Here is a 9,901-nt window from a genome sequence, read left to right as displayed (position 1 = left end):
TGATGTCATGAGTGTATGATGCTGGCTCGAGGGATCATGTTTGCACTGAAGAGGGTCATCGGATGATGATGAAGTGGGTGAGAGTGTCATGCTCCAGAGAGGTCCAGGAGGATGAGGGCTACAGTGTCTCTGTCTATAATCATGTGAATGATCTGTGTCAACGATCAATGCAGTTTCCGTGCAGTGGTTGGGTCTGAAACCAGACTGAGTTGTTTCAAAGAGTTGGTGGCCATAGAAGTATTTGGTGAGATGTCTTTTAATGATTTTCTCGAAGACATTGGCTGGGAATGGTTGCAGGGATACTGGTCTGTATTTGGTGAGTTTTGCAGGGTCCGCTTAGGGTTTCTTCAGGAGTGCTAGGACAGTTGCATGTTTTCAAGCAATCGGGAAGGTCATGGAAGAGGTTGAGGCATTCAGAATGCAGTCCTAGGGAGTAAATGCAGTGTGGGCAGGGATCAACCGAAGGGGCCTCTCAGTGGATGGACTTCATGGTGGTGGCACTTTCTCCTGGGTAGATGTCAGGTCATGTGGTTAACATTGTTTCTTTGGATAAGATTGGGAGGCGTTTGATGACTTTTATCAGTTCTGGTTGCTTGTTAAAGTTGCTGTAAATGGCTGTGATTTTGTTGTGGAAAAATTGAGAGAGAGTCTATCAAAGATCATGCAAGGGGATGATTGAGTTGGAAATAGCTGCTAGTGAGGTGAAATCTTTCAGTGGTGAAGATTACTAACTACTGTTGGTGCTGGCATTGATGCTGTCTGCCAGAGCAGCAGGTGTGGTGGTCCGGAGCATTCGGTGGTTGTGTCTCTGGACGGATATGAACGTGCTCATGTCTGGTTCATTCTCCATTTGCCCTCCAGCTGTATGAAGTGCCCAACCCCAGTGTGTTGTTCTACTGCTCAACCAGTTTCCTCAAGATTATGGTGAAGGAGGTTTCTGCTCACCTAATGTAGAAAACAAGTAAAATATAAGAAAACTGTGCTATGCTGTGCTAAGTTAAAGGTAATCCACTAGAACACTTGTAGCCAGAGGCTGTCCGAAATATATACAAAGGGTGGCAAAGTCACTTGTGAGGCGAACAGTGTGGGACTGGCTCTTCAGCAGCCCTATTAGCCTTCAGAGGCAGTGTCATATTGAGAAAGCTAATTTTCTACACAGGCCAGCTAGTATCCGCCTGACAATCATGTATAATGAATACGATGGGGCGTGTAGTCTGTCATGAATTCTGTATCTGGCTTCTTTCCTTGACCATATCGTCAGCAAATGCCTTCCACTGTCATGTCTCTCATGCTTTGTTTTGTGCAAGTAATGGGGACTGATAGGTTAGTGAACACTAAAGCTAAAATGTTAGAGGACACAGCAGTGACTTCATCCGTCCTCTCTTATTGTATTGTAATTGTATTTATATAGCGCTTACTACCCCTGACGAGGTGTCGAAGCGCTTTTCGATGAGTAGCACGCTACTCCGGAACCCAACAAGAATTAGTGATGGATTAGTATCGTTTAATAATGAGTACAGTTTTAGTATTATTATGAGTTAATTTGAGCCGCAGATATGAGAGTTTGTTAGTTAGATTGACTGACTGGAGTAATGGAGGGGTGGAGGAGGAAAGAAATACAGAAGTGTTAATTGGGAGTATATCCTTCATTTACTCAACTCAAAGGCTTGGGATGAATAAAGGGGGGCGGAGGGGGAAGAGTATGTGGAAGGGTTAGGGAGAGCATAGTAGCAGGGTGAGATGAATGCAGGAGAATTTAGTAGGGTTGTGTGGGAGGTCACAGAGGTAGAGTGAGGTTTGGTGAGTTCGATGTGGAGGTGGAGGGAAGAGCTTAGGCAGAGATATTTAGGAGATGAAAGTGGTAGAAGGGATTTGGGATGAGTCAGAGTGAGAATGGAGGATAGTTTGATAGAGACATGACATAAGAGTGATGAGTAGATAAGTGTGATAAATTGAGAGCAGGAATTCATAGATATCTAGTATAACAACCCAAAACCAGGAGCCATGCAATGATCCACGAACATGCCAAGCACAGAAACAACATATACACATACATACACATATATATACATACACATGAATACACACACATATGCACATACAATACATAATTTGAATCATGGGTAAAATACTTAGACAGGTTTAAAGAGTGTGTGCGTATTTTATTGTTATGACAGTAGCAATACATATTTTCCAAAGAAACTATAAATAAATAGAAATATACATATAATCTGAAAAACATATTTATCCACATAGGCATATGCAGTTCATAGTTGTTTGAAAAAGGTGGTTATGAAGGAAAGAGCCAACTTTTGAGTAGTTTTCTGAAGACAAGAAAGTTATCTGTGGCTCTTATAGTTGGGGGTAATGAATTCCATAGTTTGGCTGCTTGGACGGAGAAGGATGTATCACCTACAGTCTTTTTCTTGTATGGTGGTGTTCTAAGGCGGGGTGCCAGTCTTGAGCGGAGGGTTCTTTGTTGGATGTATTTGGTAATTTTCTTTCTGATAAAAAGCGGTCCTGTTCCATGTATAGCTTTGTGGGTGATACAAAGCAGCTTGAAAGTGCATCTTCTGACAACGGGTAACCAGTGTAGTGCTCTGAAAGGCAGGGGAGATGTGGGCTGGCGGCTTTATATGTAGTAGTAGCTTGGCTGCGGAATTCTGGATAAGTTGTAGTTTTTTCATAACAGATAGAGATGATCCATGGTAGAAGCTATTGGCATAATCCAGTTTGGATAGTACAAGTGAGATAGTAGCTTGCACCTTGTGTGGAAATCCGAGGTGGGGGAAGATGCGTCGTAAAGTCTTTAAGGTGATGAAGCTTGTGCGTGCTAATTTGTCTACTTGGGCATTCATAGTTAGCTTGGAATCCATGGTGATTCCTAGGTTTTTAACTTCCTTGGATAATTGAGGAGGCGGTCCGAGATCGTCAGGCCAGACGCACAGAGGGTTATAATTTTTCCAGTCACCACATATGAGTATTTCTGTTTTGGAAGTATTTAGTTTGAGATGGCTCCAGGTCATCCACTGATCAACGGCTCTGAGGCAACTGAAGATTTGTGAGTTTTAAATGTTTTTGGGGTCTTCTAATTAAAGTAGTATTTGTGTGGCATCTGCATAGTTGTAGCATGTGAGATGGAAATCATTGATCAGTTCTGGTAAAGATATCATGTAGATGTTGAAAAGCAAAGGTGAGATGATTGACCCTTGGGGGACCCCTGCTTTTGTGAGGTAGGGTTCGGACGAGAAGGGAGGCGTGTGGATGATATTCGCTCTTTTTTGGAGATAGGAAGTAATCCAGTCGAGAGCAATCCCTTGTATGCCGGCTTCGTGGAGTCTTTGAGTTAGGGTGTCATGGTCAACTGTATCAAAGGCAGCTGAGAGGTCCAAGAGAAGTAGTGCAGCAACTCCATTTCGGTCGACTGTGTTTTTAAGATCGTCCCAGATTGCCATGAGTGCCGATTCAGTGCTTCTTCCTGGGCGGAATCCAGTTTGGAAGTCTGAAAGTATAGAATTGTCTTCAATGAATTGTGACATCTGGGCGAATTGCTGCTCTATCAATTTGCCCAGGAAAGGTCCATTTGTGATAGGTCTGTAGTTGTTGGGGTCTTGCAGGTCTAGGTTTGTTTTCTTTAATAATGGTCGTATGTATGCCTTTTTCAGGTCTGCAGGAAAAGTTCCTGAAGTTAAAGAGTTGTTGATGATTCTTCTTACAGGTGTGGCAGCAGAAGTAGATAGCAGGATGTTCTTTAAGATTTGTGGTGGGCAAGGGTCAGAAGGGCAACCAGAAGGTCTGCTTGCTTTGACCAAATCCATAAATTCATCCTGGGATATTTGTTTGAAGGACTGTAGAGGTTGGGATGTTTTATTCTTAAAGGGTATTTCAGTAAAGGGGTTGGTGCTGATGGTTTTCTTCTGTTTTAAATAGGAGTCCCATGTGTCTGCCTTGGTTGTGTAGTGAGTTGCCAATTGGTTTGTGAAATCTTGAGTGGTGGGATGACTTCCTTCCATGCATGTAGGTTTTCGAAATTCATTGAGAATTTTATAAAATTCCTTGGTTGTAGATTGAGCATTTTGAATTCTGTCTGAGTAGTATCTTTTTTTTAGCTTTTTTGATTGATGATTTGTATATCCTGTTAAGTTTGTGTAGCTGCAGTTTGTCTTGACTGTTGTTTGTTTTGAGCCAGGTACGCTGCAACTTTCTGATTTGTTGCTTTATCTTTTTAAGTTATGTGTTTCTCCAAGGTGTTGGTTTTCTTTTGTCGTGTTTAGTTTTTCTGAGTGGTATTAGGACATCAAAAGCTTCCTGTAGCACTCATAAAGTTTTGGTACAGAATTAATTGTATCTAGATCTGTGTTTGCTGTTAGTTGTGTTTCTAAGTGATCCAAATTGAGTTTGCTCCATGGTCGATAGGTGTATGTATGTAAGTGGTTGTGGGGTGTGTTGATTTGTGGAGTTGTGTGTCGGAAAGTTATCAGATGGTGGTCTGACCAGGTGGTTGGTGTGATGCTATGAATAGTAACGAGTTCAGGCTTAGCAAAAATGACATCTAGGATGTGACCAGCGATGTGTGTGGGATTGTGTACAATCTGATGTAGGTTCAATGCGAGTAGGCCAGTGGTGATAGCTTTTGGATGAGGCATATTGGGTTTGTCAAACCAAATGTTTAGATCCCCAAGAATGCATAGATTGGAGTATAGTGTAATAAGGTTTGAGACTGTGTCAAGAAAAGCATCTGGGAAAGTGGAGTTGTTAGGTGGAGGTCTGTAAAGGAGGAGAAAGTTACAGGAGGAAGTTGGAGTTGGGTGGCATCTGGTAAGGAGGGCTTCACAACCTTGTATGGAGATGTTGTCTGTTTTACTGAGGTTTATTGCCTGTTTGAATATAATAGCTAGTCCACCTCCTCTCTTGCCTATACAGTTTTGTGTGATGGTTTGATAGCCCGGAGGAAGGGCTTCGTGCAACACTGGTGCCATGTCATCTCCCAACCAGGATTCCGTAATGAATAGTAAGTCAGGTTGTGTGTCTGTGAGCAGGTCGTAGATGTGGTGCTTGTTTTTTGAGAGTGATCGAGCATTTATGAGGTGGCAGTTTAGATAAGGTGTATTAGTGGTAGTGTTGTTTTGTTTAGTAGAAGGGTAAGTAGTGTAATGTGAGCTTGAAGCAGGAGTGTTGCTAGTTGTGATAACTGTTTGAGGCTCACAATAGACTTGCTTTTCAATATAGTGTTCCTCTTCCAGCAGGTTAAGGAGGCATTTTGTTGGGTCTGTGTGTGTGGGTGGTGGACTTGGTGGCTGAGAGAGCCAAGAGGAGTGTAGTGTTTTTTTGTAGGGTAGTTTTATTATGTAACAGACAAGGGGATGCGAGGTTGCTATGAGTGGCATGTTTTTTATTTTGTTTGCGTTTGTTTAGTGTGGATGGAGTATGGGTTAGGGGTGGTGGAGGAGCATGTGGATCATGATGTAAGGCTCTAAATTGTGCAATGGAGGAGAGGCGAGTGAATGAATGTTGCTGGGATGGTGTGCTTGTGGTAGGTGTTTGTGAAGAGTGGGGGGGTAGGGATGGAGGTAGGATGGAATTTGTATCCTTTGTGTAGTCCTGGGGGTGGGAGTGGGGATGACGATGAGTGTAATGTAAGTTTGTGTTGCTTTGATGTGTTGATGTTTGTGGTCGGTATTGTTTTTGTGGAATAATGAGAGGGGATATGGATATTGTAAGGAAGAAGAGGAGAGATCCAGATCTCCACTCCATAGCAGTTGAAAAATAATTCATCAAGGTGGATTGGGTAATGCTGTTTGATGTACTGAAACGATTCAGTCTGAGTTGTGGAATACTGGGTTTGATTGTAGCTCTGTACTGCAACCCAACCAAAAGATAAGATTAACAGGCAGTGTTCAGCATGTCTACAAATAAACAGGGTCTCTCGCTATTGATGCCTCGTCTAACCAGTGAAATAAATGCAGCTCTACATGAACTTTTGTCTGACACTGAAGCAAGTATGAGCTGATACAATCAGTAGGGTAGTTGCATCCTCTCAACCATCATAATTACCAAGGCAGCTGAAGCCCCAACTGAGCCAATGCAACAACCATTGGGTTGGTTCCAAACTGGAATGGTTTGGCGAGAAAACAAGGTTGGTTGTAGGCCCAGATCTGTGACTCAGGGTGAATTTTGACATTGTTCAGCATTCCATCCATAATCTGTTTTTTGTTTTTGTTGTCCTAAGTGGGAAGGTTATGTCCAGACGTGGGTTCCCTGCTCGCTATGCCACCGGATTCAAGCTAGTCTGGCTGATGAGGGGTGATACCCCGAAACCCGTACCAGGATGCTTGTTTTCTGGTCAAGGGAGGACCTGGCCTGTCAGTTCAGGCTGGACTGTTCCTATGGGGACAGGCTCAAGACTGATTTGCATGTGGCTGGTTCCAGACTGGAATGGTGTGTTGAGCAAGAAAACAATGGATTTAAGCCCAGATCTTTGACTGGGGTGAATGTTTGACATTGTTCAGCATTCCATCCATCATCTGTTCTTTTTCCAATAACATTGGCAGCTGCAGCCTAGAAGGCACAGACACAACGACCATGGCATTTACAGCTCTGACTAGTCCATCAGTCACCACAGCAGTTGCAGCCTAACCGCTGCAAGCATTCATTATGGATTTTCATGGCTCCCACCAGAAACCTTGTGAGAAATTAGGGAACCCTCTGCAGCACAGAAGATCCATGATTTTCCCTCAGGGAAACAGAGTTCTCAGGGTTTCTCTCATTAGGGGGGGACACAGTGGGCTTCTGCACCGTCTCTTATGAAGGCCAGGCAGACTCCTTCCTATCTCTCAGCAAGCACAGTTCCTCCAAGAAAAAGTACACACTTTAGGTGATGTCCCCTCACACCAGGGAGACTGGCTCTCAGACAGTCAGCAGCCCTGGTCACACAGCAGTTATTAGAGTACTATGCAGAGCACGTGCTTTTGTGGTCACAAAGGACTTGGAACTGGAACCAAGTGGGTTGGTGTTGGTCCCACTTTTATGCAGATTTCCTGTATGGAACATGTATCTACTGCCTTAAACTTCGGAATCAAATTGGGGTGTTTTTTTTTCCCCTAGGCGCCCTTCTCAGGCTTCTCTTCAACCACAGCCTTTGTGTAGTTGGTAGTCGAGCTGTCTCCAGGCTGGTGCACTTACAACATGGGCACAATGAGCGTGAGGTTTCTCCATGTGGCTATCATCATGCTCTCGCAAACAGTAATCAGGAATAGACCAAAGGGCAGGCCTGACTAGAAATGTCCTCACCTTGCATAGCAGAAACTGCAGTCCCACCTCTCACCTTTACCATCAACCAAATGACAGTGCTGAGGAAGAACTAATATGCAGCATATTACTAACAAAAGTTGTCATGGAGTTTCCATGGGTAGCCCTGTCTCCATTCTTCTCATTTCAGTGCCTGGATCCCCACCTTCCGGTCACATGAGTGCAGGCAATATACTTCCACTGTCTGGTAGAAACTTCACTTACCCTCCATATTTTGCCATGCCAAACCAGGGGCATCTGAAATGGATGCCATTTGGCTTCAATAATCACTCATTCACAGAGCCCTACTACTGCACATGTGCTACTTACGCTCTAGTTGTACTCTACAGATGCTCAAGCACTTGACATGGAGGATATCAGCAGAAGGTCCTGGGCATTCACATAACCTTAGAGCTTGACACACAAGGGGCCTCATTGATGCAGCCAAAAAGTGTCTGGTAGCACTATGAATCGCAAAACACAGTGCGCTGTCACAGCTGCTTTACATGCTATACTAGGACAAGGACTGTTGTTTTCTGTCCAATATGAGGGCACGCTTGGGGAACACCACCAGGACCTTGCATAGCTGGGGACAGGTCTAGGCCTCTTCACTCACTCTTAAAGGAGCATGACACTAGGTCCAAAATAAGTCACAGGTACTCATACAGGTGGGAACTAGGTGCAGGGAAACATTCACAAATAACATGCTGGGGATATTCCCACCCCAAAACGCACATTGAAACATTTTGAGCAATAGTTTTTAGGAAGCGCACTCAGAGAAAAAATAGGGAGAATATTCTACAAGGATCGCAGCAGATCTAAAAGTGCAACAAGCAGGGAGGCAGTGCTTAAGGTAGTCACATACCTGTGTCACACCCTTGTTAAACTGCCTGATTGAGACGAGCTGAGGCAGGACTCTGCTTGTGTGAATGTGTAGAAACAGGCATGTTGTTAAACCTACTTTGACATTGTTCAAAACCCAAGCATTACTGGGAGGAAGTCATAAGTGGCGGAGACAAGCTCTTCCAAACACAAAAATACAAACAGCTCTCACTTTTGTGGTGTTAGGCCTGTTAAATAGGCAGACCTACTTGCTGCATCTGCAAGCACATGACACTCACGTTGTGTTGGCGAAGAAGGCCATCACTGCACTAGGGGGTAGGGCTACACACCAGAGCAAAGAGATTGGCTGTACAGATTGTGGGATCTCACTGGCAAAGACACATTCATTGTCACTGGAACTTCAAAGTTAATTATTTGAAAACATTGGGCTCCATTTTTAGATTTCCTATCTGAGGAACTTGTCCATTTAACCTTCCCCAGGTACCGTAGAGTTCCTCGGTGTCAGATTACACCATAGGGGGATGACAGAAGGGGGCAAATGTCCAGAGCACAGAATGGACACATGGAGTGGAGGTCAGCGAGGGGATGTGGGGATCGGCCTCGAGCCGCAGATGCCTCCCTTCTCCCTCTGTAGGACCGCACATCAAGAGGTCTAGACTGCACAGGCCACTCACTCGTAGATTCAGGGTTGGTTTGGGCCTAAGGTTCATTACTTTGTTGAAGTTTAGTTAATAAAGGCAACTGTTTCCTATTGGCCTCTGGATATTGGTAAGAGTATGCATATTTAAAATATTCTTCAATTAGAAGAATTGATCTGTTAATTAAACTGACTGAAAAAGCATCTAATGTGAAGTGAAAACAGCAAAACTCCTTCATCAGATATCAGAACACTATTCACGAGGAAAGCCCTCTTTTAGTAACAAATAAAAACAAAAATTAGTTTTCCCATTTAGGTACCATAAAAGCGACCACAAAGGCCCTTGCATCACTTTTTTGTATTTTATTTTTTTCTATATACATATGTACGTGACCAGAAGGTGCACACTTCTTGGCCCTTTTGTAGCTCACAATTTGCAGTTTCATGTAGTCCGATATTATCACAACCTAACTTCTCTCCAATTTGATTGAATCATCTTCTTCCATGATTCAAAGTTTTTCAAGATGTTCACCAGTTTTTAAGAAAGTGACTGACCTCATCAGCTTGACGCCTTTCTCTGTATTCTGTCCCTTTTCCATAGGTACACCACACATCACTTCATTGTTACATACTCGAGCAACCAAAACTTTCTCCTGTTTTTGCGTACTTCAACACAGGCACAGGGTATCCATGATAATATAGTTGGTCATGAAATTTTTCATATAAAGGACATACCTCACATTTCTTCCCTATTCATATAATTTTCACCTTAAAAGGCCTATCACTGCTATAGCAACCTATCCACCACCCACAGGCATCAATACATTATGAATGATTTTAAAACGAAACATACCCCATTAATTCTTTCCTCTGCACAAAATATTGTAATGCAGATGATGGTTATAATGTGCAATATGTTGTTATGCTAAAGGAGCTGCTTTCGTAGGAAATAATGTAACAAGGACTATAGGCAGCTTGCTTTGGAGAGTTACCTTTATTTGCTTCCAATGTGGAAAATGTTTTTGTCCCAGAGGGCTTGAAGATCCTGTTGAAATAGGGCCTTCTGTGACAGACTAGAATGGGTATGCTTAGTACAGGATTAGTTCCCTTTTTAAGTTTGGGATTTGACAGTGC

Source organism: Pleurodeles waltl, chromosome 12 (genome assembly GCF_031143425.1).
Source record: "Pleurodeles waltl isolate 20211129_DDA chromosome 12, aPleWal1.hap1.20221129, whole genome shotgun sequence".
NCBI lineage: Eukaryota > Metazoa > Chordata > Amphibia > Caudata > Salamandridae > Pleurodeles > Pleurodeles waltl.
This window is presented reverse-complemented; position numbering follows the sequence as displayed.